The sequence below is a fragment of the Ooceraea biroi genome, chromosome 9 (genome assembly GCF_003672135.1).
Source record: "Ooceraea biroi isolate clonal line C1 chromosome 9, Obir_v5.4, whole genome shotgun sequence".
NCBI classification, from domain to species: Eukaryota; Metazoa; Arthropoda; class Insecta; order Hymenoptera; family Formicidae; genus Ooceraea; species Ooceraea biroi.
Genome location: NC_039514.1, coordinates 4,217,084 through 4,229,745, shown reverse-complemented (window position 1 = coordinate 4,229,745; position 12,662 = coordinate 4,217,084). Strand labels below are relative to the sequence as shown.

The 12,662-nt window shown below is 39.7% G+C and overlaps 1 pseudogene; it reads right to left on the bottom strand.

Moving 5' to 3' along the window:
* Nucleotides 1-5,684: 5,684 nt before the first annotated feature.
* LOC113562593 lies at nucleotides 5,685-9,657 on the bottom strand (annotated as a pseudogene).
* Nucleotides 9,658-12,662: the final 3,005 nt, after the last annotated feature.

The window sequence follows — 12,662 nt, the reverse complement described above, 5'->3', positions numbered from 1 at the left end:
GATGCTGATCTTTGTTCATGGATGATTCCCAGTCTCGTCCACATTTCATTTGCTGTTGTGCATGTTAACAGGCATTCCAGTTGAGAGTTTTCCAATGTGGATGATATCAAGAACATGGCCTTGGCATTCTCTTTGATCCATGCTTTTGCTTCATTCGACTGTGCGTTTAGTGGCTTTTCCTTCGCTCCACTGACGATCTCTAAAATGCCACAGGACACAAACATTGCATTTACTTGGAACTTCCATGTCTGGAAGTTGGTACCATCCAATTTCTTGATCTGTCTCGTAGAAATTTCGTCCGACATCTTTGCACTTCGACTTCACACGCTTCACGGTGAGGTTACACGATATTTTCTTCCAGACAGTTTTATTCACCAACGATCTGGGCCCATAACTGCTGTATCCTTAACTAAGGAGGGGAGGTCACACCGTGGCTCTCAATATCCAAGTTTTCCTTTTGTTTTTATACAACTCTTTATTCAGTTACAATGCGTAAGTCGCTAGCGTTTTTGCCTCTACTCTGCGCGCCAAAAGCCGCTGCGCAATCACCAGCGCGCCGCGCGTTCCGAAACCCCATAATTCCGCATCTCGATACGCGCGCTCTCTTATCACTAACCGCGATCGGATTCGAGATATTGCACCTCTTTCCCCGCTTAAATAACTACCTCCTACGGGGTAAACCTGTCCGGTTTCTTACAAACCCTCTGTGATCTCCTCACTATAGGTTCGCTAGGGGTGTTTGGGCCTGGCTCTCCTGCAGCAACACTCGGGGTACTAACTATAGCTCGGCTATTCGCTCCTAGTTCAGTAGCTAAACTAGTTTCGCCTTGCGTGCCGACGGATCTAGCTTTGCCACGTAACAATGCTTCCGCCAGCGGTCTCGTCGAGTCCACCCGTGGGCCACCGTCTGGTACATTGTCCCCTGTCGATTTTACTTCCGTTACATTTTCCTTAATTTCGTCGACGTGGTAAAGGCGCTCTTTCCCTTTTGTTTTTACAATATATGTGGCGGGACTTTTTCTCTCGACAATCTCGCCCGGCCACCACTTAACAATCTTGTCCTGTGAGGCTCGCACGAACACGGCCTGGCCTACGTTAAAAAATGATATCTTTTTACATTGACTACTAATAGTCTTTTTCCTATTCAACTCAGGCCTGAGCATGGAAAGTTTCGTACGCAGTAATTGTTTTAAAACCATTGCTGTTGGTGCAAAACCCGTTTTGACACATTGGCGTGCTCCGCAAAAAAATAAAGTTTTTGCCAACTTGTGCTCCATGCTTACCCCTGATTTACATTCCAAGACTAATTTTTTGATAGTGCTTTTAATGGATTGCACGGCTTTCTCCGCCATACCATTGCTCTTCGCGTGGTAAGGGGGACTGTGAGTCAAATGGATTCCGTAAGTGTGGCAAAAATTTCCAAAAAGCGACGCATTAAACGGTGGGCCATTATCTGTAACGATTTTTTGCGGATAATCGAAAATACTAAAACATAACAACAATTTATCTATTGTCTTGGTATAATCCGAACCATGCATAATACGTGCATCGATCCATTTTGAAAATGAATCGACCAACACGAGTATTTTGACACCGCAAATATCTAAAAAATCTAAATGAATACGTTCCCACACGCGATTTGAAGCTTCCCACACTAATACGTCCTTATTTCTCGGTACATTTTGTGTTACTTGGCACGTGCTACAGCCTTTTAATAACTTCTCTATCTGCTCGTTAATTTTTGGCCAGTACACATGGGCTCTAGCTAACATTTTCATTCGTACGATACCTGGATGCCCTTCATGTAACAAATTGCACACTTGAGTTTGCAATATTTTTGGAATTACGACTCTATCGGCGTAATAAATACAATTTCCATTCAATGAGAGTTCATTTCGCTTCGCGAAGAATGGCTTTAACCCCTCGTCACTTATATGGGTTGGCCATCCCCGTTTTGTATACCCAACGACCAAACTCAATATCGGGTCTTTCATTGTTTCCGCTTCTATGTCAAAGCTAGATAACGCCTCAGGTATTGCAATTTGCAAAATCGAATCATTTGAGCCCTCCCTTAAAGGAAGCCTCGACAACATATCCGCACATCTCAAATTGGGTTTGCAAATTAAATCGTAATCATAATTTGTTAAAATCATTGCCCATCGTTGCATTCTACTAGCAGCTAAAGGAGGAATATTTGCTTTCGACCCTAAAATTTTTCTCAACGGCTGGTTGTCTGTAACCAACACAAACTTTCGGCCATAAATATATTTGTGGAATTTCTTAACTGCAAAAATGATGCCTAACGCTTCCCGTTCAATTTGGCTATAATTCTTCTCCGCAGCTGACAAAGTCGCTGATGCGAACATTACCGGGCGTTGTTTTCCATTTATTTTATGGTATAGCACCGCACCGATGCCGTAAGGGCTAGCGTCTGATTCCACAAAAATTTCAGCATCTGTATCATAATGTACTAATAACTTATTTTGAAGTAAAGCTTGCTTACAAGCAACAAAAGCTTTCTGGCAATCTATTGACCAAACAAAACGACTATTTGCTTTCAATAAATTATACAATGGATTCAATAAAGTACTCAAATTTGGTACAAACTTGCCATAAAAATTCACCATACCGAGAAAAGATTTCAATTGTGTAACATTATTCGGGCATGGGCAATCTCTGATTGCCTCTATCTTACTCTGGATGGACCGAATACCGTCTCCGTCAATTACATGCCCTAAATATTCCACGGAGTTTGCAAAAAAAACGCATTTACTCATATTTACTTTAATATTAAATTATTCCAATTTCTGAAGTACCTGAAACAATCTTTCCTGACATTCTGCAATATTTGATCCACTGATTACTACGTCATCAATATAGCAACGGACGCCTTTCCGTCTGCCTAAAATTGCATCCATAACCCCTTGAAAAATAGTAGGCGCACTAGAAACGCCAAAAGGTAATCTATTTACCGCAAATAATCCGCGGTGCGTATTTACTATCAAAATCTTTTTGCTCTCTTCCGTAAGCTCTAATTGTGTAAAAGCTGCTGATAAATCGAGAGTGCAAAAAACTTCACCTTGAGCCAAAGAGGCGACAATATCCTCAATTCGAGGTATGGGATAAATATCCCGCAATATGCTCGGGTTTACTGTACCCTTATAATCTATGTATAACCTTAAATCACCTGACTTCTTTCGCACGACGACCAACGGGGATGCCCACTCACTGTAACTAACAGGTGTCCAAAGGCCGTTTTCGACTAACTCGTCTATTTTCGCATCAACGTCACCTAAAATTTTATAAGGTATTCCATAAGCTTTCCTAAATATCGGTGTTGTGTTTTCCTTTAATACTACGCTAGCTTTAAAATTTGTTATACAATTCTTCATATCGCTGTGAAAAACATCTCCAAACTTCGTTAATATTTAGGTACGCAAATTGTTAGTATTTGGAACTATGTTTACTTGTAACAAACAATTCCTCCACGAAGGATTTAAAGCATCTAACCAATTTCTACCAAGCAATGGTTTTAACATACATTCGCGAACAACAATCGGCAAACTTTTCGTTCGAACATTCTTTTCTACCGATACCTGCACTTCCGCTTGACTCATAACTTTCAACTTTTGACCAGAAGCGACGCTTAACGTTACGTCGCTGTCTTTTATTAATGACTCATCACGAAAATGTAATAAAAAATGTTTAAAACTCATAACCGTAACTGCCGCGCCCGAATCAACTTCGAACTCTAACTTCTTATTTTGTACAAAAAGCGATTTTACAACGCTTGGGCGCGGTATATTTACGCTGTTGACGCAGTTGAGACTTGAAGCGCAGACTCCGCAATCACAGGATGCAGCCGATGGTCCTCCTCCGTCTTTCACAACGTTGACCTGCTTAGATTTTCCTGTCTTGTAGACCTTCTCAAAATGGCCCTTTTGACTACATTTGTTATATACAGCACCCCGTGCTATACATGTCTTGTTATCTTCCTTGTCCCATTGGTTGCCGCATCGATAACATTCAGGCTTGTTGCGGTTTGCTACATTTCTGGAGTTTCCTAGGTTCCCCTTCGGGTTGTATTTGGCTACCACTTTCGAAACATCGTAGTCCTCTCTGCCGGCAATAGATTTTGTCTTAGCCGCTGCTAATTCCATTAAAACAGCGATTTTCACTGCGTCGTTGAATGCCATGGTTGCTTCTCCCAACAGCTTTTGTCGAATGTGCTCGTTCAAAACGCCACATACGAGCTGATCACGCAGCGCATCATCCAAAAAAGCACCAAATTCACACTGCTGCGCTAGCCGCTTGAGCTCTACACAAAATTGTGTAATAGATTCTTCAGCTTTTTGTGACCGTTTGTGGAATCAATATCTCTCTGCAATGATACATTTCTGCGGGATATAGTAATTGAAAAGCACCGACTTTAACTCGTTGTAGCTCTTATCCAATGGCTTCGCGGGCAATAGGCTATTCCGCAAGATCTCATAACATTTCGGTCCGATGACAGTTAATAATAACGGTACCTTTTTTGCGTCCGGTACGTCATTCACTATCAAATATTGTTCGAAACGTTCCATGTACGATGGAAATGGCTCACTTTCCTCGTATTCAGCGACCGAGCCCACATAACCTTGCGTGCCGCGCGATGGATTCGCCATCCTGTTGCGTATTACTCGCGCTCGTTCGTCTGTACCTCGTTGCCAACTTGCTGTATTCTTAACTAAGGAGGGGAGGTCACACCGTGGCTCTCAATATCCAAGTTTTCCTTTTGTTTTTATACAACTCTTTATTCGGTTACAATGCGTAGTCGCTAGTGTTTCTGCCTCTACTCTACGCGCCAAAAGCTGCCGCGCAATCGCCAGCGCGCCGCGCGTTCCGAAACCCCATAATTCCGCATCTCGATACGCGCGCCCTCTTATCACTAACCGCGATCGGATTCGAGATATTGCAATAACCTCTTAAGGTTATGGATCGAAAGTCACTGTCTAGGATCACAAACGCTTTAATTAAACAGTATTACAAAGAAAGTAAAATATCGATATGCACGCACGAACGACCTACGTAAACTGTAAGCGCGAACGAACAAGAAGGAAGTAACCAGAAATCCCGCGCGTGCGCATACATACAAATGAATACAACATGAGTCAAAAGATAATATAAGGGCGCGAAAACTTAAATCCTACTCAAGTTCCAACAGTATCAAATAGATGCGATGGTTTTTCAAGGGCTCTTGGTTTATTATGTGGTCATTTAATTGATCAAAAATATTGCTGCCTATAAATTCTTGTATAATTGCATTTTCAAATGCTTTGCTTTTTGTTGGAAATTTACTGTAAGTCTCAAAATGCAATCTGATGACTTTTTCGGCACGTCTGCATATATATATATATATATATATATATATATATATATTACATCTGCAGATGGATGTAACAAATACCCACGTGATTTTGTTCGTATTAAGGCATGATATATTGTCTCTTTCGATGTAGTTAATAATACTCTTAGGCACTTTATGCATTGTACAGTTCTTTGAATTTTATGCACGATAAACCCAGCTATATACACGATAACATTCATACTAAATTCCGTAGTATAACACGTATTTGCTAAGTAATCGTGATTCTCATCTGTATGGAGTATGTCAGTCCATTGATATGTATTACATGAGGAAGTGTTATTAAGAACATCGATTGTTTTTTTTAGAGGAAACATTTAAAATCGGAATTTCTTCCAATGGTATGCAATTCCCCGTAGAGGGTGTCGACAGTTCATCGTGAATTAAAATTTTTCGAAAGGCAGATTTAAATTGTTTTACTGTAGGATTGTTGTTATAACCACCATGCGACCGAATAACACTGAACAACATTTCGATGTGATCTTGACTGAATTTATATGTTGGTATATATGTTAAAATATATTCTTTTTGGCATATCTCTTCGAATGAGGTGAGCAAACTTTGAATGCTAATTAGAAAACCAAGAAAACCGAGTTTTTTCAAATCTAGAAGTTTAACAGATTCATTCGAAGAAAGCTGTAACTGCAAACTCTGTATATAATGAGCACTCAAAGTTTTGTTTAATGTTTTCGAAATTTTCAGAAATTGGTTTTGAGAATCCATGTTCCTTCAAAGATTTAGAATTGAAAATATCGAATAAATCATTAAATGTTTTAATAAATTTTATTGTGGCAGCGAAACCTTGGAAAGTTTGTAATTTGAGAGAATCTTTACAAAAAGTGAACGCATCAGCAACTGATTGGCTCAGGAGTTGTGTTGCTAATTTAACTTTTATTTTCTATTTCACATATTCAATATGTCTTATGCTTAACTTATTACCTAAGTGAAAGCCTTCGGCTATCTGGAGTTTATGAAGTTCGTCTAAATACCGCCACTAGATTTGTTCTCCTGTGTTGTCTATTAAAAGTTTAAACGCTCCTAATATATTTCGTATCAATTTTATCATATGACTTGCATCAAGGAAAACAAAGACTCTCCGATTCGTTGATGGGTGCTGCAAATATGTTTTAAAATTGTTGATTTGAAAGTTACATCCTAAAATTTTTAATGCGGTTAAATTAGTTGTCAAGCCATCAAACGTGAGTGACAGAATTGTAAAGTTAATCTCATGTAAAGAAATCAGACATTGCACAATTAAATTTGCTTTTTTCAGCAGTAATACCATTGCACAATTAAATTTGCTTTTTTTCAGCAGTAATACCATTTATTAGGTAATAAGCAATAGGTATCTTCCAGTTTACATTTATGCAAACCACACAAAAAACCAAAGCTTCCCTGGCCAATAAAATATCGTTTTCAACATTCTGACCAAAATCAACGTGCCCATAAGTAACATCTGAGCTGTACTCAAGATGTTGACGTATAGCCATCTCATCAAACATTAATGTCCCAATTAGTTGATAAGATGCATTTTTGACGTGACGTTTTATCATTTCGAGTGCCGCAGAGTTTATTCCCGGTTCACCCTCTACAGAAGTATACCATGTTGAAAGTGTTTTTGCATGTGGTAAGCAATTATTCAATTGTTTTCGAACATAATTGTATGCACGAGGAGAGTAATAATGTAATGTAAGAGCAAAACGACGCAATTCAGGTGCGTACAAGCGAGGTATTCTTAATTTTTTAGTCTTACGTATTTGTCCATTTAATAAGGTCTTATTCAACTCACTGAAATTTTCGACAATGTCCAACTCCTCCAATGACAACAGGTTCTTTTGTTTTAAGGCACGTAAAATTGTAGTAAGAGTTGCAATTCTCTTTTTGTAGCGCACTTCTTGTTGTTGAGATTTGTACAATTGTTGGCGAATTAACTGCATTTCCTGTTTATGTGCTTCTCGAATTCGCTTCTTTCCTAGGGAGTTGAATAACCTCTTTGGTATAATAGCTGTCGAGGAATCTACCTTTGATGCACAAGGTGGAGTATCGACTGCTTTCATAACCTAAACAAAAAAGTACTTCTGCAAATATTTGCAAAACATTTTAGCATTTGTATACACTACATTATTGAAATATTTAAAAAGCAACATTAGTGATAAACTAAAAACATTTGTACATTGCTTTAAGAAATATGCAAAGAGCAAGACATAATGTTCTGTGTTTGCATAAAGTACTTATGCAAACAAAAAATTCACTATGACCTACCGGTACTGAACATGTTGATGTCTCATGTACTTCGTCCGATACACTGATAGGAACATTTGTAGATACATCAGTGCTTACAGGTACACTTGCAGGTACATTGAAACTTGCCATGTCATTTTCTTTATCCACCTCTGCTGTGATGCTTGCTTCATTTTGTATACTTGTAAGGCTGGCAGGCGATGTACTCCTTTTACGTGGATGAATCTGAATGAAATATTAATATTATTTTCTCATAATAAGCACGCACAGTAATTACTAGCTTATACGTTTTTGTAATACACATACTTATATAACTACTTTGATAAAAGTGCTTGCATTTAATCGTTTAGTCTAAGCATTTTCCGTTGATCTAAAATAAACTTATAGTAAGTCACTACTAATAGTATTCATATTGCACAAAGGACCCCGCACAAACCTTATGGAAAATGGCTTTCGGTGAAATTGGCTGAAACTTCGCCATTTTGTACTTCAAGTGATGCTGATCGAAAGTTACCATTGCAACAAGTCAATCCTATGAGCCGTTCTTGTTCTAAAAAGGCCCAAAGTTTGTTAATAGTGTCTATAATACGTTCTCGCTCTAGGCGTCAACGACATGGACGTAGCATGGATCTGACCCTTTCTTTCTGCGTGTGTGTGTGTGTGTGCGCGCGCGCGCGTGCAACTGTCAGAAATAAGAAAATAAAAATAGCAACACGAAACAAAATGAATTAATTGTTTCCAAACAGAGATTGTTTTTTCGTATTTTATTTTATTATCATAATTGAGTCTTAAACAGAGAATTGGTGGTATACACATGAGCCCGACTTATTAATTATGAGTTATGTGTATACTACCAATTCTCTGTTTAAGACTCAATTATGATAATAAAATAAAATACGAAAAAACAATCTCTGTTTGGAAACAATTAATTCATTTTGTTTCGTGTTGCTATTTTTATTTTCTTATTTCTGACAGTTGCACGCACGCACACACACACACACACACACCACACACACACACACCACACACACACACACACACAGAAAGAAAGGGTCAGATCCATGCTACGTCCATGTCGTTGACGCCTAGAGCAAGAACGTATTATAGACACTATTAACAAACTTTGGGCCTTTTTAGAACAAGAACGGTTCATAGGATTGACTTGTTGCAATGGTAACTTTCGATCAGCATTACTTGAAGTACAAAATGGCAAAGTTTCAGCCAATTTCACCGAAAGCCATTTTCCATAAGGTTTGTGCGGGGTCCTTTGCAAAAAACAATTGGCTCTTGTACTAAACAGGTAGATTGAATTATTACATGCATTCATACAAATACTTACCGAAGGTACTGCTGTTTCCTTTAATGTTCGCCTATTCGTGCACCAATTGTGAAAATCGCTGTCTGCAAAATGCTCAGAACAAATAGTGCTTGTGTTTGAAGGATGCCAGTTACACAGCCCTAAAGCTACCAACCAACTTTACAATTTGTGTGATTCTTTAGGAAATCTAAAATACGTAAAATCATAACCTATACTTGACATGTAACTACTTAAAAACGTAGAAAATAAATAACTGTATGTACTAATACATGTTTCATAACATTCAGAAACGACGATATTCAGAAACATTTCAGAAAAATAAACAATATTACGTACTTGTGATAGAAAATTTTTCTGAACTTCTCCAGTTCAATCTGTGCGTCACGTTTTCTTCTCACATCACTCCGATTAGCGCAGCCCGATAATACACAGGATGGCATTTTCAAAATAAATGCAAATTAGCACTTCTACAAAAGAAAATAAAACGATGCTCGAAACCTTAATATGCGCGATTTGTCTTCGAAAAATTATTACGCATAGACGTTATGTCAACTTCGTATAACTTTGGCTAATACGATCTCAGCCGACGGTGCCCACTTGTAGAAAAAGACGACAAGAGAATAAACAAGGAGAGCACTATCACTCCCCTTACGGCAAATTTCACAACCCCCTCGCCCGTATCGTCACTTTATACTCCGTCCATGTATTCTTAGGTCCATGCGTACTCCCAACAAAAAAAAGATAGAAGAAGAGTCTGCTCAAGAAGTAAATTAAACTATTTAAATATTAATTTACTTTTTTATTTATTTTGAAACATATTTCGGTAAAACTGACGTTTAGGAGAGGCAGCTCCGATAACCTTGACCTTGACATATGTTGTCAAGGTCACCCTCCTGAGTGACCTTCAGAAGGTTTTAGCCGTCGCTCGTTTCTTATTAAAAAGTTATTAACTAACAAGTTTCGAAAATATAGTAGTTATTTTGAATATGAACGAACAAAAATTATTTAAAGCAGTGAATCATTAATATATAGAATAGTTTTTTTATAAATACAAAGTATTCTTTATTTTAACAAAAAGCACAAAACAGGTAAATACAAATTATTCTGTTTTAATCGAAAGTAAAAACTTCTTTACTCGAAATTAAAGACCATTTCGAAACTACTTTAATCGAAAGTAAAAAAAATAAGTTTATTTTTAAGATTTTTTAATTGCATTAAAATTTAGATCTAGCATCTAGTCTTTTTAGTTAAACTGCAGAAATTCAACCTAACCTAACCTAACTTAACCTAACATAACCTGGTTAGGTTAGGTTAGGTTAAAGCAGAGAACCCGGGAGAATCGGGTCGGAGGGTCGCCGGGGCTGTCCAGCCCATCCTCTGCGAGTGGGTGGACAGGGGATGGGAGTCGCTGACGTATAGGACGACACAGGTTCTCTCCAGACACGGGTGTTTCGGGGAGTTCCTGTGTCGTATCGGGAAGGAGCGCGGACCACACTGCCACCACTGCGAGGTGGAAAGGGACACGGCGGACCACACCCTTGCTGAATGTCCAGCGTGGGGTGTGGAACGCCGTGTCCTTACGGAGGTAATTGGGGGGGGGGGACCTGTCGCTCCCGACCGTCATGAGGAAGATGGTCGGGAGCGAGAGGAACTGGAGGGCGGTCTCCTCTTTCTGCGAGCAGGTGATGCTGCAGAAGGAGGGGGCCGAACGAATCCGCCGGGAAGGTCAGAAGGGGGGGTCCCGGCCACGGATGACGATGGGGGGGGCCGCGGGGTGTTGTAACGACACTGGCGGCCCCTTCATCGCGTCCGGGCTGGGAGAGTGAGTTGTTTGGGGAGGAGACTCGGGAGGGAGGTCGGGGAGACCTCTCTCCGGAGTCAAAGGGGAGGGCCCCAACTGTAAAGGTTGGGGCTTTGGTCGCGGAGTCCCCTGTTGGGGGCTGAGGGTCGGCGGGGCATTTGACCGAGCACTCGGGTAATAGGTCGTCGGGGCATTTGCCCGGGCCATCATCGTCGTGGGGTCCTAGGACACCACGACCCCCAACAGGGAGTATTAGGGATGGGTGGGCGGGGGCTGACTTGGGAGTGTCAGCTCTCGTCCTAAAACCTCCCCTCAAACAGAGGGGAGATCCCCGCGGAGTGGTGGTCTGCCACACTCCGTGGGTGGGGTTAGGGCCCAAAAGGGCAGCGCACCGGCGATAGGGACTGTACACTTGGCAAAGTGGGGCGCGGATGAAGTGCCGTTTGGTCGATTCCGTGCCTCACACAGGCAGGACTGGCAGATGGAGGTAGGTTTAGTGAGTAAGAGTCTCACACTCCCCCCGCGTTCCGCCCAAGGAGCGCGGGGGGGCCCATGACGGATTCCTCCTCCATAAAAAAAAAGTTAAAGCAGAGAATACTTTGTATTTAACTGTTTGAGTTTTCAATATTCAAAATAACTGCTATACTTTCGAAACTTCTTTTGTTAATAACTTTTTAATAAACAACAATCCACGATTGAAACTTAGTATGGGTTATTCGGGAAGGTGACCTTTGTAATATATGTCAAATTCAAGTCCTTACTTAGTGTGGACAGCTGAAAATTCCTGCAAAATCATCAAACTTCTTTTGTTAATAACTTTTTAATAAACAACGAGCGACGGCTAAAACCTTTTGAAGGTCACTCAGGAGGGTGACAACATACGTCAAGATCAAGGTCATCGGAGCTGCCTCCCCTAAACGTCAGTTTTACCAATATTTCAAATTATTAAAATTAGAAAAATATAAATAACTAAGGAAACGCCTGTCTACGCCAGGCGTTATCATTGTTGAAATTAAAGATTTCAAGAATTTTCCCATTACCTGGGGGTGAACCCCTATCACCATGCGAAATTTGGTGTTTCTAGCATTTTGGGAAGTACCCGATCAATTCAACGACAGACAGAATAGGGATTTTATATGTATAGATACATAAAATTATACATTAAAAAAAACTTTTTTTAGAAGAGTACATAATTTGCATTGAGTCTGTAATTTAAACCCTAATTCTATTACAGAAAAAAAGAAATTCTATATAAAATGAAAGCAGAGGAATATATATACAGGGTGGGGCAATACTATTACCACCTTAAATATCTTCGAATTTATAAGGTCCAGAGGAAAATTTATGTAATCAAAATTATACGGTACGAAGGGGGCTAACATATAGCGATAATAATTTTTGTGCTGGTGGAGACGCTTCGAAGATATCAAGGTCACCTTCATTTTTTTAATGGGTTCGGTATGTTTTTTTTTTCATAATTTCATAGAGGAGCTTAAAACAAGTACGGAACTCATGACATAAAATTATTGAACAAGATTAAATGTAAATGAAAACGATAAAAAATACATTTTTTTAAATGAAACTATGTTATTTTATTACGTGACGTTTTATCTCTTATTTTATTATTAATGTTTATAAAAGGTGTTCGAAGTGATGGCCATTACTATCAATACAACACTGGATTCTTCTGATCACTGATTGGCTTGCTCTTCTAATAACGTCGGGAGCTATTGACGCACAGGCTTCAATGATCCGTTGTCGCATGATTTGAGGTGTAGACCATGTCTTTTAGGGTTCCCCATAAAAAGAAATCCAGTGGTGTCAAGTCTGGTGAACGAGCTGGCCACCCTACAGGACCTCCACGTCCAATCCAGCGATTTGCAAATTTTTCATTAAGT